Here is a 15,169-nt window from a genome sequence, read left to right on the forward strand (position 1 = left end):
TTCGGATCACAATTATATATCTACAGTATCCAAGGAAAGGACATTCCATGTAACCTTGCCCATAATAAACAGCAGTGCACGTAAAAAAATACTTCGAGCCGGATTCGAACCAGCGACCTAGGGATCACAATTATAAATCTACAGTCCCCCGCTCTACCAATTGAGCTATCGAAGGATGGATGTACATGGAAAGGACAATCAACGTAACCTTGCCCAAAATAAACAGCAGTGAACGTAAAACATCCTTCGAGCCGGATTCAAACCAGCAAACTTCGGATCACAATTATAAATCTACAGCCCCCCGCTCTACCAACCGGGCTATCGAAGGATGGATATGCATTGAAAGGACAATCAACGTAACCTTGCCCAAAATAAATCTATAGTCTCCAAGGAAAGGACATTCCATGTAACCTTCCCTAAAATAAACAGCAGTGCACGTAACAAAATAATTGGAGACGGATTCGAACCAGCGACCAAGGGATCACAATTATAAATCTACAGTCCCCCGTTCTACCAACTGAGCTATCGAAGGATGGATGTACATTGAAAGGACAATCAACGTAACCTTGCCCAAAATAAACAGCAGTGAACGTAAAAAAATCCTTCGAGCCGGATTCGAACCAGCGACCTAGGGATCACAATTATAAATCTACAGTCCCCCGCTCTACCAACTGAGCTATCGAAGGATGGATGAGCATTGAAAGGGCAATCAACGTAACCTTGACCAAAATAAACAGCAGTAAACGTAAAAAATTCTTCGAGCCGGATTCGAACCAGCAACCTAGGATCAGTCTCCAAGAAAATGAAATTCCATGTAACATTGCCCAACGTAAAGCGCATGTATAAAACATCCTTTGAGCCGGATTCGAACCAGCGAATGAGGGATCACAATTGTAAATCTACAGCCCCCCGCTCTACCAACTGAGCTATCGAAGGATGGATGTACATTAAAAGGACAACCAACGTGACCTTGCCCAAAATAAAAAAGCAGTGCATTTAAAAAAAGTCTTCGAGCCGGATTGGAACCAGCGACCTAGAGATCCCAATTATAAATCTACAGTCCTCCGCTCTACCAACTGAGCTATCGAAGGATGGATGTACATTAAAAGGACAATCAACGTAATCTTACCCAAAATAAAAAAAGCAGTGCACCTAAAAAAATTTCTTCGAGCAGGATTCGAACCAACGATTTAGGGATCACAGTTATACATCTACAGTCTCCAAGAAAAGGACATTCCATGTAATCTGTCCAAAATAAACAGCAACTCACGTAAAAAAATTCTTCGAGCCGGATTCGACCCAGCATCTAGGGATCACAATTATAAATCTACAGTCCCCCGCTCTACCAACTGAGCTATCGCATGATGGATGTAAATGGAAAGGACAATCGACAAAACCTTGACTAAAATAAACAGCAGTGAACCTAATAAAAATGCTTCGAGCCGTATTCGAACCAGTGACCTAGGGATCACAGTTATAAATCTACAGTCTCCAAGGAAAGGACATTCCATGTAACCTTGCCCAAAATAAGCAGCAGTGCACGTAAAAGAATCCTTCGAGCCGTATTCGAACCAGCGACATAGGGATCACAGTTATAAATCTACAGTCCCCCGCTCCACCAACTGAGCTATCGAAGGATGGATGTACATGGAAAGGACAATCAACGTAACCTTGCCCAAAATAAACAGCAGTGAACGTAAAAAAATACTTCGAGCCGGATTCGAACCAGCCACCTAGGGATCACAATTATAAATCTACAGTCCCCCGCTCTACAAAACTGAGCTATCGAAGGATGGATGTACATGGAAAGGACAATCAACGTAACCTTGACCAAAATAAACAGAAGTGCACATAAAAAATCCTTCAAGCCGGATTTTAAATAGCAACCTAGAGATCACAATTATAAATCTACAGCCCCCCGCTCTACCAACTGGGCTATCGAAGGATGGATATGCATTGAAAGGACAATCAACGTAACCTTGCCCAAAATAAATCTATAGTCTCCAAGGAAAGGACATTCCATGTAACCTTCCCTAAAATAAACAGCAGTGCACGTAACAAAATCCTTGGAGACGGATTCGAACCAGCGACCAAGGGATCACAATTATAAATCTAGAGTCCCCCGTTCTACCAACTGAGCTATCGAAGGATGGATGTCCATGGAAAGGACAATCAACGTAACCTTGACCAAAATAAACAGCAGTGCACATAAAAACTCCTTCAAGCCGGATTTTAACCAGCGACCTAGAGATCACAGTCATAAATCTACAGTCTCCAAGGAAAGGACATTTCATGTAACCTTGCCCAAAATAAACAGCAGTGCACGTAAAACAATCCTTCGAGCCGGATTCGAACCAGCGACCTAGGGATCACAGTTATAAATCTACAGTCCCCCGCTCTACCAACTGAGCTATCGAAGGATGGATGTACATTGAAAGGACAATCAACGTAACCTTGCCCAAAATAAACAGCAGTGAACGTAAAAAAATCCTTCGAGCCGGATTCGAACCAGCGACCTAGGGATCACAATTATAAATCTACAGTCCCCCGCTCTACCAACTGAGCTATCGAAAGATGGATGAGCATTGAAAAGGCAATCAACGTAACCTTGACCAAAATAAACAGCAGTAAACGTAAAAAATTCTTCGAGCCGGATTCGAACCAGCAACCTAGGATCAGTCTCCAAGAAAATGAAATTCCATGTAACATTGTCCAACGTAAAGCGCATGTATAAAACATCCTTTGAGCCGGATTCGAACCAGCGAATGAGGGATCACAATTGTAAATCTACAGCCCCCCGCTCTACCAACTGAGCTTTCGAAGGATGGATGTACATTGAAAGGACAATCAACGTGACCTTGCCCAAAATAAAAAAGCAGTGCATTTAAAAAAAGTCTTCGAGCCGGATTCGAACCAGCAAACTTCGGATCACAATTATAAATCTACAGCCCCCGCTCTACCAACTGGGCTATCGAAGGATGGATATGCATTGAAAGGACAATCAACGTAACCTTGCCCAAAATAAATCTATAGTCTCCAAGGAAAGGACATTCCATGTAACCTTCCCTAAAATAAACAGCAGTGCACGTAACAAAATCCTTGGAGACGGATTCGAACCAGCGACCAAGGGATCACAATTATAAATCTACAGTCCCCCGTTCTACCAACTGAGCTATCGAAGGATGGATGTCCATGGAAAGGACAATCAACGTAACCTTGACCAAAATAAACAGCAGTGCACATAAAAAATCCTTCAAGCCGGATTTTAACCAGCGAGATAGAGATCACAGTTATAAATCTACAGTCTCCAAGTAAAGGACATTTCATGTAACCTTGCCCAAAATAAACAGCAGTGCACGTAAAAAAATCCTTCGAGCCGGATTCGAACCAGCGACCTAGGGATCACAATTATAAATCTACAGTCCCCCGCTCTACCAATTGAGCTATCGAAGGATGGATGTATATTGAAAGGACGATCAACGTAAACTTGGCCAAAATAAAAAAGCAGTGCACCTAAAAAAAAATTTCGAGCCGGATTCGGACCAGCGATTTAGGGATCACAATTATAAATCTACAGTCCCCCGCTATACCAACTGAGCTATCGCATGATGGATGTACATTGAAGGAACAATCAACGTAATCTTGCCCAAAATAAACAGCAGTGAACATAAAAAAATCCTTCGAGCCGTATTCGAACTAGCGGCCTGGGGATCAGAATTATAAATCTACAGTCTCCAAGGAAAGGACATTTCATGTAACCTTGCCCAAAATAAACAGCAGTGCACGTAAAACAATCCTTCGAGCCGGATTCGAACCAGCGACCTAGGGATTACAGTTATAAATCTACAGTCCCCCGCTCTACCAACTGAGCTATCGAAGGATGGATGAGCATTGAAAGGGCAATCAACGTAACCTTGACCAAAGTAAACAGCAGTGAACGTAAAAAATTATTCGAGCCGGATTCGAACCAGCAACCTAGGATCAGTCTCCAAGAAAATGAAATTCCATGTAACATTGCCCAACGTAAAGCGCATGTATAAAACATCCTTTGAGCCGGATTCGAACCAGCGAACGAGGGATCACAATTGTAAATCTACAGCCCCGCGCTCTACCAACTGAGCTATCGAAGGTTGGATGAGCATTGAAAGGGCAATCAACGTAACCTTGACCAAAATAAACAGCAGTGAACGTAAAAAAATACTTCGAGCCAGATTCGAACCAGCGACCTAGGGATCACAATTATAAATCTACAGTCCCCCGCTCTACAAAACTGAGCTATCGAAGGTTGGATGAGCATTGAAAGGGCAATCAACGTAACCTTGACCAAAATAAACAGCAGTGAACGTAAAAAAATACTTCGAGCCGGATTCGAACCAGCGACCTAGGGATCACAATTATAAATCTACAGTCCCCCGCTCTACAAAACTGAGCTATCGAAGGATGGATGTACATGGAAAGGACAATCAACGTAACCTTGCCCAAAATAAACAGCAAGGCACCTAAAAACATTGTTCGAGCAGGATTCAAACCAGCAACCTTCGGATCACAATTATATATCTACAGTATCCAAGGAAAGGACATTCCATGTAACCTTGCCCATAATAAACAGCAGTGCACGTAAAAAAATACTTCGAGCCGGATTCGAACCAGCGACCTAGGGATCACAATTATAAATCTACAGTCCCCCGCTCTACCAATTGAGCTATCGAAGGATGGATGTACATGGAAAGGACAATCAACGTAACCTTGCCCAAAATAAACAGCAGTGAACGTAAAACATCCTTCGAGCCGGATTCAAACCAGCAAACTTCGGATCACAATTATAAATCTACAGCCCCCCGCTCTACCAACCGGGCTATCGAAGGATGGATATGCATTGAAAGGACAATCAACGTAACCTTGCCCAAAATAAATCTATAGTCTCCAAGGAAAGGACATTCCATGTAACCTTCCCTAAAATAAACAGCAGTGCACGTAACAAAATAATTGGAGACGGATTCGAACCAGCGACCAAGGGATCACAATTATAAATCTACAGTCCCCCGTTCTACCAACTGAGCTATCGAAGGATGGATGTCCATGGAAAGGACAATCAACGTAACCTTGACCAAAATAAACAGCAGTGCACATAAAAAATCCTTCAAGCCGGATTTTAACCAGCGAGATAGAGATCCCAGTCATAAATCTACAGTCTCCAAGTAAAGGACATTTCATGTAACCTTGCCCAAAATAAACAGCAGTGCACGTAAAAAAATCCTTCGAGCCGGATTCGAACCAGCGACCTAGGGATCACAATTATAAATCTACAGTCCACCGCTCTACCAACTGAGCTATCGAAGGATGGATGAGCATTGAAAGGGCAATCAACGTAACCTTGAGCAAAATAAACAGCAGTAAACGTAAAAAATTCTTCGAGCCGGATTCGAACCAGCAACCTAGAATCAGTCTCCAAGAAAATGAAATTCCATGTAACATTGCCCAACGTAAAGCGCATGTATAAAACATCCTTTGAGCCTGATTTGAACCAGCGAATGAGGGATCACAATTGTAAATCTACAGCCCCCCGCTCTACCAACTGAGCTATCGAAGGATGGATGTACATTAAAAGGACAATCAAAGTAATCTTACCCAAATTAAAAAAAGCAGTGCACCTAAAAAAATTTCTTCGAGCAGGATTCGAACCAACGATTTAGGGATCACAGTTATACATCTACAGTCTCCAAGAAAAGGACATTCTATGTAATCTGTCCAAAATAAACAGCAACTCACGTAAAAAAATTCTTCGAGCCGGATTCGACCCAGCATCTAGGGATCACAATTATAAATCTACAGTCCCCAGCTCTACAAAACTGAGCTATCGAAGGTTGGATGAGCATTGAAAGGGCAATCAACGTAACCTTGACCAAAATAAACAGCAGTGAACGTAAAAAAATACTTCGAGCCAGATTCGAACCAGCGACCTAGGGATCACAATTATAAATATACAGTCCCCCGCTCTACAAAACTGAGCTATCGAAGAATGGATGTACATGGAAAGGACAATCAACGTAACCTTGCCCAAAATAAACAGCAAGGCACCTAAAAACGTTGTTCGAGCCGGATTCGAACCAGCGACCAAGGGATCACAATTATAAATCTACAGTCCCCCGTTCTACCAACTGAGCTATCGAAGGATGGATGTCCATGGAAAGGACAATCAACGTAACCTTGACCAAAATAAACAGCAGTGCAAATAAAAAATTCTTCAAGCCGGATTTTAACCAGCGACCTAGAGATCACAGTCATAAATCTACAGTCTCCAAGGAAAGGACATTTCATGTAACCTTGCCCATAATAAACAGCAGTGCACGTAAAAAAATACTTCGAGCCGGATTCGAACCAGCGACCTAGGGATCACAATTATAAATCTACAGTCCCCCGCTCTACCGATTGAGCTATCGAAGGATGGATGTATATTGAAAGGACAATCAACGTAAACTTGGCCAAAATAAAAAAGCAGTGCACCTAAAAAAAATTTGAGCCGGATTCAAACCAGCGATTTAGGGATCACAATTATAAATCTACAGTCCCCCGCTCTACCAACTGAGCTATCGCATGATGGATGTACATGGAATGAACAATCAACGTAACCTTGCCCAAAATAAACAGCAGTGAGCATAAAAAAAATCCTTCGAGCCGGATTCGAACCAGCGACCTGGGGATCACAATTATAAATCTAAAGTCCCCCGCTTTACCAACTGTGCTATCGAAGGATGGATGTACGTGGAAAGGACAATTAATGTAAACTTGCCCAAAATAAACAGCAGTGAACGTAAAAAAATACTTCGAGCCGGATTCGAACCAGCCACCTAGGGATCACAATTATAAATCTACATTCCCATGCTCTACAAAACTGAGCTATCGAAGGATGTATGTACATTAAAAGGACAATCAACGTAATCTTACCCAAAATAAAAAAAGCAGTGCACCTAAAAAAATTTCTTCGAGCAGGATTCGAACCAACGATTTAGGGATCACAGTTATACATATACAGTCTCCAAGAAAAGGACATTCCATGTAATCTGTCCAAAATAAACAGCAACTCACGTAAAAAAATTCTTCGAGCTAATAAAACCTAATAAAAATGCTTCGAGCCGTATTCGAACCAGTGACCTAGGGATCACAGTTATAAATCTACAGTCTCCAAGGAAAGGACATTCCATGTAACCTTGCCCAAAATAAGCAGCAGTGCACGTAAAAGAATCCTTCGAGCCGTATTCGAACCAACGACATAGGGATCACAGTTATAAATCTACAGTCCCCCGCTCCACCAACTGAGCTATCGAAGGATGGATGTACATGGAAAGGACAATCAACGTAACCTTGCCCAAAATAAACAGCAGTGAACGTAAAAAAATACTTCGAGCCGGATTCGAACCAGCCACCTAGGGATCACAATTATAAATCTACAGTCCCCCGCTCTACAAAACTGAGCTTTTGAAGGATGGATGTACATGGAAAGGACAATCAACGTAACCTTGCCCAAAATAAACAGCAGTGCACATAAAAAATCATTCAAGCCGGATTTTAACCAGCGACCTAGAGATCCCAGTCATAAATCTACAGTCTCCAAGGAAAGGACATTTCATGTAACCTTGCCCAAAATAAACAGCAGTGCACGTAAAACAATCCTTTGAGCCGGATTCGAACCAGCGACCTAGGGATCACAGTTATAAATCTACAGTCCCCCGTTCTACCAACTGAGCTATCGAAGGATGGATGAGCATTGAAAGGGCAATCAACGTAAACTTGACCAAAGTAAACAGCAGTGAACGTAAAAAATTATTCGAGCCGGATTCGAACCAGCAACCTTCGGATCACAATTATATATCTACAGTCTCCAAGGAAAGGACATTTCATGTAACCTTGCCCAAAATAAACAGCAGTGCACGTAAAACAATCCTTCGAGCCGGATTCGAACCAGCGACCTAGGGATTACAGTTATAAATCTACAGTCCCCCGCTCTACCAACTGAGCTATCGAAGGATGGATGTACATTGAAAGGACAGTCAACGTAACCTTGCCCAAAATAAACAGCAGTGAACGTAAAAAAATTCTTCGAGCCGGATTCGAACCAGCGACCTAGGGATCACAATTATAAATCTACAGTCCCCCGCTCTACCAACTGAGCTATCGAAGGATGGATGAGCATTGAAAGGGCAATCAACGTAACCTTGACCAAAATAAACAGCAGTAAACGTAAAAAATTCTTCGAGCCGGATTCGAACCAGCAACCTAGGATCAGTCTCCAAGAAAATGAAATTCCATGTAACATTGCCCAACGTAAAGCGCATGTATAAAACATCCTTTGAGCCGGATTCGAACCAGCGAATGAGGGATCACAATTGTAAATCTACAGCCCCCCGCTCTACCAACTGAGCTATCGAAGGATGGATGTACATTGAAAGGACAATCAACGTGACCTTGCCCAAAATAAAAAAGCAGTGCATTTAAAAAAAGTCTTCGAGCCGGATTCGAACCAGCGACCAAGGGATCACAATTATAAATCTACAGTCCCCCGCTTTACAAAACTGAGCTATCGAAGGATGGATGTACATGGAAAGGACAATCAACGTAACCTTGCCCAAAATAAACAGCAGTGCACATAAAAAATCCTTCAAGCCGGATTTTAACCAGCGACCTAGAGATCCCAGTCATAAATCTACAGTCTCCAAGGAAAGGACATTTCATGTAACTTTGCCCAAAATAAACAGCAGTGCACGTAAAACAATCCTTTGAGCCGGATTCGAACCAGCGACCTAGGGATCACAGTTATAAATCTACAGTCCCCCGCTCTACCAACTGAGCTATCGAAGGATGGATGAGCATTGAAAGGGCAATCAACGTAAACTTGACCAAAGTAAACAGCAGTGAACGTAAAAAATTATTCGAGCCGGATTCGAACCAGCAACCTTCGGATCACAATTATATATCTTCAGTCTCCAAGGAAAGGACATTCCATGTAACCTTGCCCATAATAAACAGAAGTGCACGTAAAAAAATACTTCGAGCCGGATTCGAACCAGCGACCTAGGGATCACAATTATAAATCTACAGTCCCCCGCTCTACCAATTGAGCTATCGAAGGATGGATGTACATGGAAAGGACAATCAACGTAACCTTGCCCAAAATAAACAGTAGTGAACGTAAAACATCCTTCGAGCCGGATTCGAACCAGCGACCTAGGGATCACAATTATAAATCTACAGCCCCCCGCTCTACAAAACTGAGCTATCGAAGGATGGATGTACATGGAAAGGACATTAAACGTAACCTTGCCCAAAATAAACAGCAAGGCACCTAAAAACATTTTTCGAGCCGGATTCAAACGAGCAAACTTCGGATCACAATTATAAATCTACAGCCCCCCGCTCTACCAACTGGGCTATCGAAGGATGGATATGCATTGAAAGGACAATCAACGTAACCTTGCCCAAAATAAATCTATAGTCTCCAAGGAAAGGACATTACATGTAACCTTCCCTAAAATAAACAGCAGTGCACGTAACAAAATCCTTGGAGACGGATTCGAACCAGCGACCAAGGGATCACAATTATAAATCTACAGTCCCCCGTTCTACCAACTGAGCTATCGAAGGATGGATGTCCATGGAAAGGACAATCAACGTAACCTTGACCAAAATAAACAGCAGTGCACATAAAAACTCCTTCAAGCCGGATTTTAACCAGCGACCTAGAGATCACAGTCATAAATCTACAGTCTCCAAGGAAAGGACATTTCATGTAACCTTGCCCAAAATAAACAGCAGTGCACGTAAAACAATCCTTCGAGCCGGATTCGAACCAGCGACCTAGGGATCACAGTTATAAATCTACAGTCCCCCGCTCTACCAACTGAGCTATCGAAGGATGGATGTACATTGAAAGAACAATCAACGTAACCTTGCCCAAAATAAACAGCAGTGAACGTAAAAAAATCCTTCAAGCCGGATTCGAACCAGCGACCTAGGGATCACAATTATAAATCTACAGTCCCCCGCTCTACCAACTGAGCTATCGAAGGATGGATGAGCATTGAAAGGGCAATCAACGTAACCTTGACCAAAATAAACAGCAGTAAACGTAAAAAATTCTTCGAGCCGGATTCGAACCAGCAACCTAGGATCAGTCTCCAAGAAAATGAAATTCTATGTATTATTGCCCAACGTAAAGCGCATGTATAAAACATCCTTTGAGCCGGATTCGAACCAGCGAATGAGGGATCACAATTGTAAATGTACAGCCCCCCGCTCTACCAACTGAGCTATCGAAGGATGGATGTACATTGAAAGGACAATCAACGTGACCTTGCCCAAAATAAAAAAGCAGTGCATTTAAAAAAAGTCTTCGAGCCGGATTCGAACCAGCGACCAAGGGATCACAATTATAAATCTACAGTCCCCCGTTCTACCAACTGAGCTATCGAAGGATGGATGTCCATGGAAAGGACAATCAACGTAACCTTGACCAAAATAAACAGCAGTGCACATAAAAAATCCTTCGAGCCGGATTTTAACCAGCGACCTAGAGATCACAATTATAAATCTACAGCCCCCCGCTCTACCAACTGGGCTATCGAAGGATGGATATGCATTGAAAGGACAATCAACGTAACCTTGCCCAAAATAAATCTATAGTCTCCAAGGAAAGGACATTCCATGTAACCTTCCCTAAAATAAACAGCAGTGCACGTAACAAAATCCTTGGAGACGGATTCGAACCAGCGACCAAGGGATCACAATTATAAATCTACAGTCCCCCGTTCTACCAACTGAGCTATCGAAGGATGGATGTCCATGGAAAGGACAATCAACGTAACCTTGACCAAAATAAACAGCAGTGCACATAAAAACTCCTTCAAGCCGGATTTTAACCAGCGACCTAGAGATCACAGTCATAAATCTACAGTCTCCAAGGAAAGGACATTTCATGTAACCTTGCCCAAAATAAACAGCAGTGCACGTAAAACAATCCTTCGAGCCGGATTCGAACCAGCGACCTAGGGATCACAGTTATAAATCTACAGTCCCCCGCTCTACCAACTGAGCTATCGAAGGATGGATGTACATTGAAAGGACAATCAACGTAACCTTGCCCAAAATAAACAGCAGTGAACGTAAAAAAATCCTTCGAGCCGGATTCGAACCAGCGACCTAGGGATCACAATTATAAATCTACAGTCCCCCGCTCTACCAACTGAGCTATCGAAGGATGGATGAGCATTGAAAGGGCAATCAACGTAACCTTGACCAAAATAAACAGCAGTAAACGTAAAAAATTCTTCGAGCCGGATTCGAACCAGCAACCTAGGATCAGTCTCCAAGAAAATGAAATTCCATGTAACATTGCCCAACGTAAAGCGCATGTATAAAACATCCTTTGAGCCGGATTCGAACCAGCGAATGAGGGATCACAATTGTAAATCTACAGCCCCCCGCTCTACCAACTGAGCTATCGAAGGATGGATGTACATTGAAAGGACAATCAACGTGACCTTGCCCAAAATAAAAAAGCAGTGCATTTAAAAAAAGTCTTCGAGCCGGATTCGAACCAGCGACCAAGGGATCACAATTATAAATCTACAGTCCCCCGTTCTACCAACTGAGCTATCGAAGGATGGATGTCCATGGAAAGGACAATCAACGTAACCTTGACCAAAATAAACAGAAGTGCACATAAAAAATCCTTCAAGCCGGATTTTAACCAGCGACCTAGAGATCACAATTATAAATCTACAGCCCCCCGCTCTACCAACTGGGCTATCGAAGGATGGATATGCATTGAAAGGACAATCAACGTAACCTTGCCCAAAATAAATCTATAGTCTCCAAGGAAAGGACATTCCATGTAACCTTCCCTAAAATAAACAGCAGTGCACGTAACAAAATCCTTGGAGACGGATTCGAACCAGCGACCAAGGGATCACAATTATAAATCTACAGTCCCCCGTTCTACCAACTGAGCTATCGAAGGATGGATGTCCATGGAAAGGACAATCAACGTAACCTTGACCAAAATAAACAGCAGTGCACATAAAAACTCCTTCAAGCCGGATTTTAACCAGCGACCTAGAGATCACAGTCATAAATCTACAGTCTCCAAGGAAAGGACATTTCATGTAACCTTGCCCAAAATAAACAGCAGTGCACGTAAAACAATCCTTCGAGCCGGATTCGAACCAGCGACCTAGGGATCACAGTTATATATCTACAGTCCCCCGCTCTACCAACTGAGCTATCGAAGGATGGATGTACATTGAAAGGACAATCAACGTAACCTTGCCCAAAATAAACAGCAGTGAACGTAAAAAAATCCTTCGAGCCGGATTCGAACCAGCGACCTAGGGATCACAATTATAAATCTACAGTCCCCCGCTCTACCAACTGAGCTATCGAAGGATGGATGAGCATTGAAAGGGCAATCAACGTAACCTTGACCAAAATAAACAGCAGTAAACGTAAAAAATTCTTCGAGCCGGATTCGAACCAGCAACCTAGGATCAGTCTCCAAGAAAATGAAATTCCATGTAACATTGCCCAACGTAAAGCGCATGTATAAAACATCCTTTGAGCCGGATTCGAACCTGCGAATGAGGGATCACAATTGTAAATCTACAGCCCCCCGCTCTACCAACTGAGCTATCGAAGGATGGATGTACATTGAAAGGACAATCAACGTGACCTTGCCCAAAATAAAAAAGCAGTGCATTTAAAAAAAGTCTTCGAGCCGGATTCGAACCAGCGACCAAGGGATCACAATTATAAATCTACAGTCCCCCGTTCTACCAACTGAGCTATCGAAGGATGGATGTCCATGGAAGGAACAATCAACGTAACCTTGCCCAAAATAAACAGCAGTGAACATAAAAAAATCCTTCGAGCCGTATTCGAACCAGCGGCCTGGGGATCACAATTATAAATCTACAGTCTCCAAGGAAAGGACATTCCATGTAACCTTGCCCAAAATAAGCAGCAGTGCACGTAAAAGAATCCTTCGAGCCGTATTCGAACCAGCGACCTAGGGATCACAGTTATAAATCTACAGTCCCCCGCTCCACCAACTAAGCTATCGAAGGATTGATGTACATGGAAAGGACAATCAACGTAACCTTGCCCAAAATAAACAGCAGTGAACGTAAAAAAATACTTCGAGCCGGATTCGAACCAGCCACCTAGGGATCACAATTATAAATCTACAGTCCCCCGCTCTACAAAACTGAGCTATCGAAGGATGGATGTACATGGAAAGGACAATCAACGTAACCTTGCCCAAAATAAACAGCAGTGCACATTAAAAATCCTTCAAGCCGGATTTTAACCAGCGACCTAGAGATCCCAGTCATAAATCTACAGTCTCCAAGGAAAGGACATTTCATGTAACCTTGCCCAAAATAAACAGCAGTGCACGTAAAACAATCCTTCGAGCCGGATTCGAACCAGCGACCTAGGGATCACAGTTATAAATCTACAGTCCCCCGCTCTACCAACTGAGCTATCGAAGGATGGATGAGCATTGAAAGGGCAATCAACGTAACCTTGACCAAAGTAAACAGCAGTGAACGTAAAAAATTATTCGAGCCGGATTCGAACCAGCAACCTAGGATCAGTCTCCAAGAAAATGAAATTCCATGTAACATTGCCCAACGTAAAGCGCATGTATAAAACATCCTTTGAGCCGGATTCGAACCTGCGAATGAGGGATCACAATTGTAAATCTACAGCCCCCCGCTCTACCAACTGAGCTATCGAAGGATGGATGTACATTGAAAGAACAATCAACGTGACCTTGCCCAAAATAAAAAAGCAGTGCATTTAAAAAAAGTCTTCGAGCCGGATTCGAACCAGCGACCAAGGGATCACAATTATAAATCTACAGTCTCCAAGGAAAGGACATTCCATGTAACCTTGCCCAAAATAAGCAGCAGTGCACGTAAAAGAATCCTTTGAGCCGTATTCGAACCAGCGACCTAGGGATCACAGTAATAAATCTACAGTCCCCCGCTCCACCAACTAAGCTATCGAAGGATGGATGTACATGGAAAGGACAATCAACGTAACCTTGCCCAAAATAAACAGCAGTGAACGTAAAAAAATACTTCGAGCCGGATTCGAACCAGCCACCTAGGGATCACAATTATAAATCTACAGTCCCCCGCTCTACAAAACTGAGCTATCAAAGGATGGATGTACATGGAAAGGAGAATAAACGTAACCTTGACCAAAATAAACAGCAGTGCACATAAAAACTCCTTCAAGCCGGATTTTAACCAGCGACCTAGAGATCACAGTCATAAATTTACAGTCTCCAAGGAAAGGACATTTCATGTAACCTTGCCCAAAATAAACAGCAGTGCACGTAAAACAATCCTTCGAGCCGTATTCGAACCAGCGACCTAGGGATCACAGTTATAAATCTACAGTCCCCCGCTCTACCAACTGAGCTATCGAAGGATGGATGTACATTGAAAGGACAATCAACGTAACCTTGCCCAAAATAAACAGCAGTGAACGTAAAAAAATCCTTCGAGCCGGATTCGAACCAGCGACCTAGGGATCACAATTATAAATCTACAGTCCCCCGCTCTACCAACTGAGCTATCGAAGGATGGATGAGCATTGAAAGGGCAATCAACGTAACCTTGACCAAAATAAACAGCAGTAAACGTAAAAAATTCTTCGAGCCGGATTCGAACCAGCAACCTAGGTTCAGTCTCCAAGAAAATGAAATTCCATGTAACATTGCCCAACGTAAAGCGCATGTATAAAACATCCTTTGAGCCGGATTCGAACCAGCGAATGAGGGATCACAATTGTAAATCTACAGCCCCCCGCTCTACCAACTGAGCTATCGAAGGATGGATGTACATTGAAAGGACAATTAACGTGACCTTGCCCAAAATAAAAAAGCAGTGCATTTAAAAAAAGTCTTCGAGCCGGATTCGAACCAGCGACCAAGGGATCACAATTATAAATCTACAGTCCCCCGTTCTACCAACTGAGCTATCGAAGGATGGATGTCCATGGAAAGGACAATCAACGTAACCTTGACCAAAATAAACAGCAGTGCACATAAAAAATCCTTCAAGCCGGATTTTAACCAGCGACCTAGAGATCACAGTCATAAATCTAC

General features: G+C 42.7%; 16 non-coding genes across 16 annotated transcripts; all 16 read right to left on the reverse strand.

The window, feature by feature from the left end:
* Window positions 1-600: 600 nt before the first annotated feature.
* Window positions 601-686, reverse strand: Trnay-gua. The gene is given in 2 exon segments: window positions 601-636; window positions 650-686. It is a non-coding gene; the product is annotated as a tRNA-Tyr (tRNA).
* Window positions 687-2,334: 1,648 nt separating this feature from the next.
* Trnay-gua lies at window positions 2,335-2,420 on the reverse strand. The gene is given in 2 exon segments: window positions 2,335-2,370; window positions 2,384-2,420. It is a non-coding gene; the product is annotated as a tRNA-Tyr (tRNA).
* Window positions 2,421-2,488: 68 nt separating this feature from the next.
* Trnay-gua lies at window positions 2,489-2,574 on the reverse strand. The gene is given in 2 exon segments: window positions 2,489-2,524; window positions 2,538-2,574. It is a non-coding gene; the product is annotated as a tRNA-Tyr (tRNA).
* Window positions 2,575-3,367: 793 nt separating this feature from the next.
* On the reverse strand, window positions 3,368-3,453 carry Trnay-gua. The gene is given in 2 exon segments: window positions 3,368-3,403; window positions 3,417-3,453. It is a non-coding gene; the product is annotated as a tRNA-Tyr (tRNA).
* Window positions 3,454-3,794: 341 nt separating this feature from the next.
* Trnay-gua lies at window positions 3,795-3,880 on the reverse strand. The gene is given in 2 exon segments: window positions 3,795-3,830; window positions 3,844-3,880. It is a non-coding gene; the product is annotated as a tRNA-Tyr (tRNA).
* A 1,374-nt stretch (window positions 3,881-5,254) lies between these two features.
* Trnay-gua lies at window positions 5,255-5,340 on the reverse strand. Its single transcript is given in 2 exon segments — window positions 5,255-5,290; window positions 5,304-5,340. It is a non-coding gene; the product is annotated as a tRNA-Tyr (tRNA).
* A 2,599-nt stretch (window positions 5,341-7,939) lies between these two features.
* Trnay-gua lies at window positions 7,940-8,025 on the reverse strand. The gene is given in 2 exon segments: window positions 7,940-7,975; window positions 7,989-8,025. It is a non-coding gene; the product is annotated as a tRNA-Tyr (tRNA).
* A 68-nt stretch (window positions 8,026-8,093) lies between these two features.
* On the reverse strand, window positions 8,094-8,179 carry Trnay-gua. Its single transcript is given in 2 exon segments — window positions 8,094-8,129; window positions 8,143-8,179. It is a non-coding gene; the product is annotated as a tRNA-Tyr (tRNA).
* Window positions 8,180-9,824: 1,645 nt separating this feature from the next.
* Window positions 9,825-9,910, reverse strand: Trnay-gua. The gene is given in 2 exon segments: window positions 9,825-9,860; window positions 9,874-9,910. It is a non-coding gene; the product is annotated as a tRNA-Tyr (tRNA).
* A 68-nt stretch (window positions 9,911-9,978) lies between these two features.
* Trnay-gua lies at window positions 9,979-10,064 on the reverse strand. Its single transcript is given in 2 exon segments — window positions 9,979-10,014; window positions 10,028-10,064. It is a non-coding gene; the product is annotated as a tRNA-Tyr (tRNA).
* A 947-nt stretch (window positions 10,065-11,011) lies between these two features.
* On the reverse strand, window positions 11,012-11,097 carry Trnay-gua. The gene is given in 2 exon segments: window positions 11,012-11,047; window positions 11,061-11,097. It is a non-coding gene; the product is annotated as a tRNA-Tyr (tRNA).
* A 68-nt stretch (window positions 11,098-11,165) lies between these two features.
* Trnay-gua lies at window positions 11,166-11,251 on the reverse strand. Its single transcript is given in 2 exon segments — window positions 11,166-11,201; window positions 11,215-11,251. It is a non-coding gene; the product is annotated as a tRNA-Tyr (tRNA).
* Window positions 11,252-12,198: 947 nt separating this feature from the next.
* Window positions 12,199-12,284, reverse strand: Trnay-gua. The gene is given in 2 exon segments: window positions 12,199-12,234; window positions 12,248-12,284. It is a non-coding gene; the product is annotated as a tRNA-Tyr (tRNA).
* Window positions 12,285-12,352: 68 nt separating this feature from the next.
* On the reverse strand, window positions 12,353-12,438 carry Trnay-gua. Its single transcript is given in 2 exon segments — window positions 12,353-12,388; window positions 12,402-12,438. It is a non-coding gene; the product is annotated as a tRNA-Tyr (tRNA).
* A 1,017-nt stretch (window positions 12,439-13,455) lies between these two features.
* Trnay-gua lies at window positions 13,456-13,541 on the reverse strand. The gene is given in 2 exon segments: window positions 13,456-13,491; window positions 13,505-13,541. It is a non-coding gene; the product is annotated as a tRNA-Tyr (tRNA).
* A 1,017-nt stretch (window positions 13,542-14,558) lies between these two features.
* Window positions 14,559-14,644, reverse strand: Trnay-gua. The gene is given in 2 exon segments: window positions 14,559-14,594; window positions 14,608-14,644. It is a non-coding gene; the product is annotated as a tRNA-Tyr (tRNA).
* Between the last annotated feature and the right edge of the window lie 525 nt (window positions 14,645-15,169).

Source organism: Nematostella vectensis, chromosome 3, assembly GCF_932526225.1.
Source record: "Nematostella vectensis chromosome 3, jaNemVect1.1, whole genome shotgun sequence".
Taxonomy (NCBI): Eukaryota; Metazoa; Cnidaria; class Anthozoa; order Actiniaria; family Edwardsiidae; genus Nematostella; species Nematostella vectensis.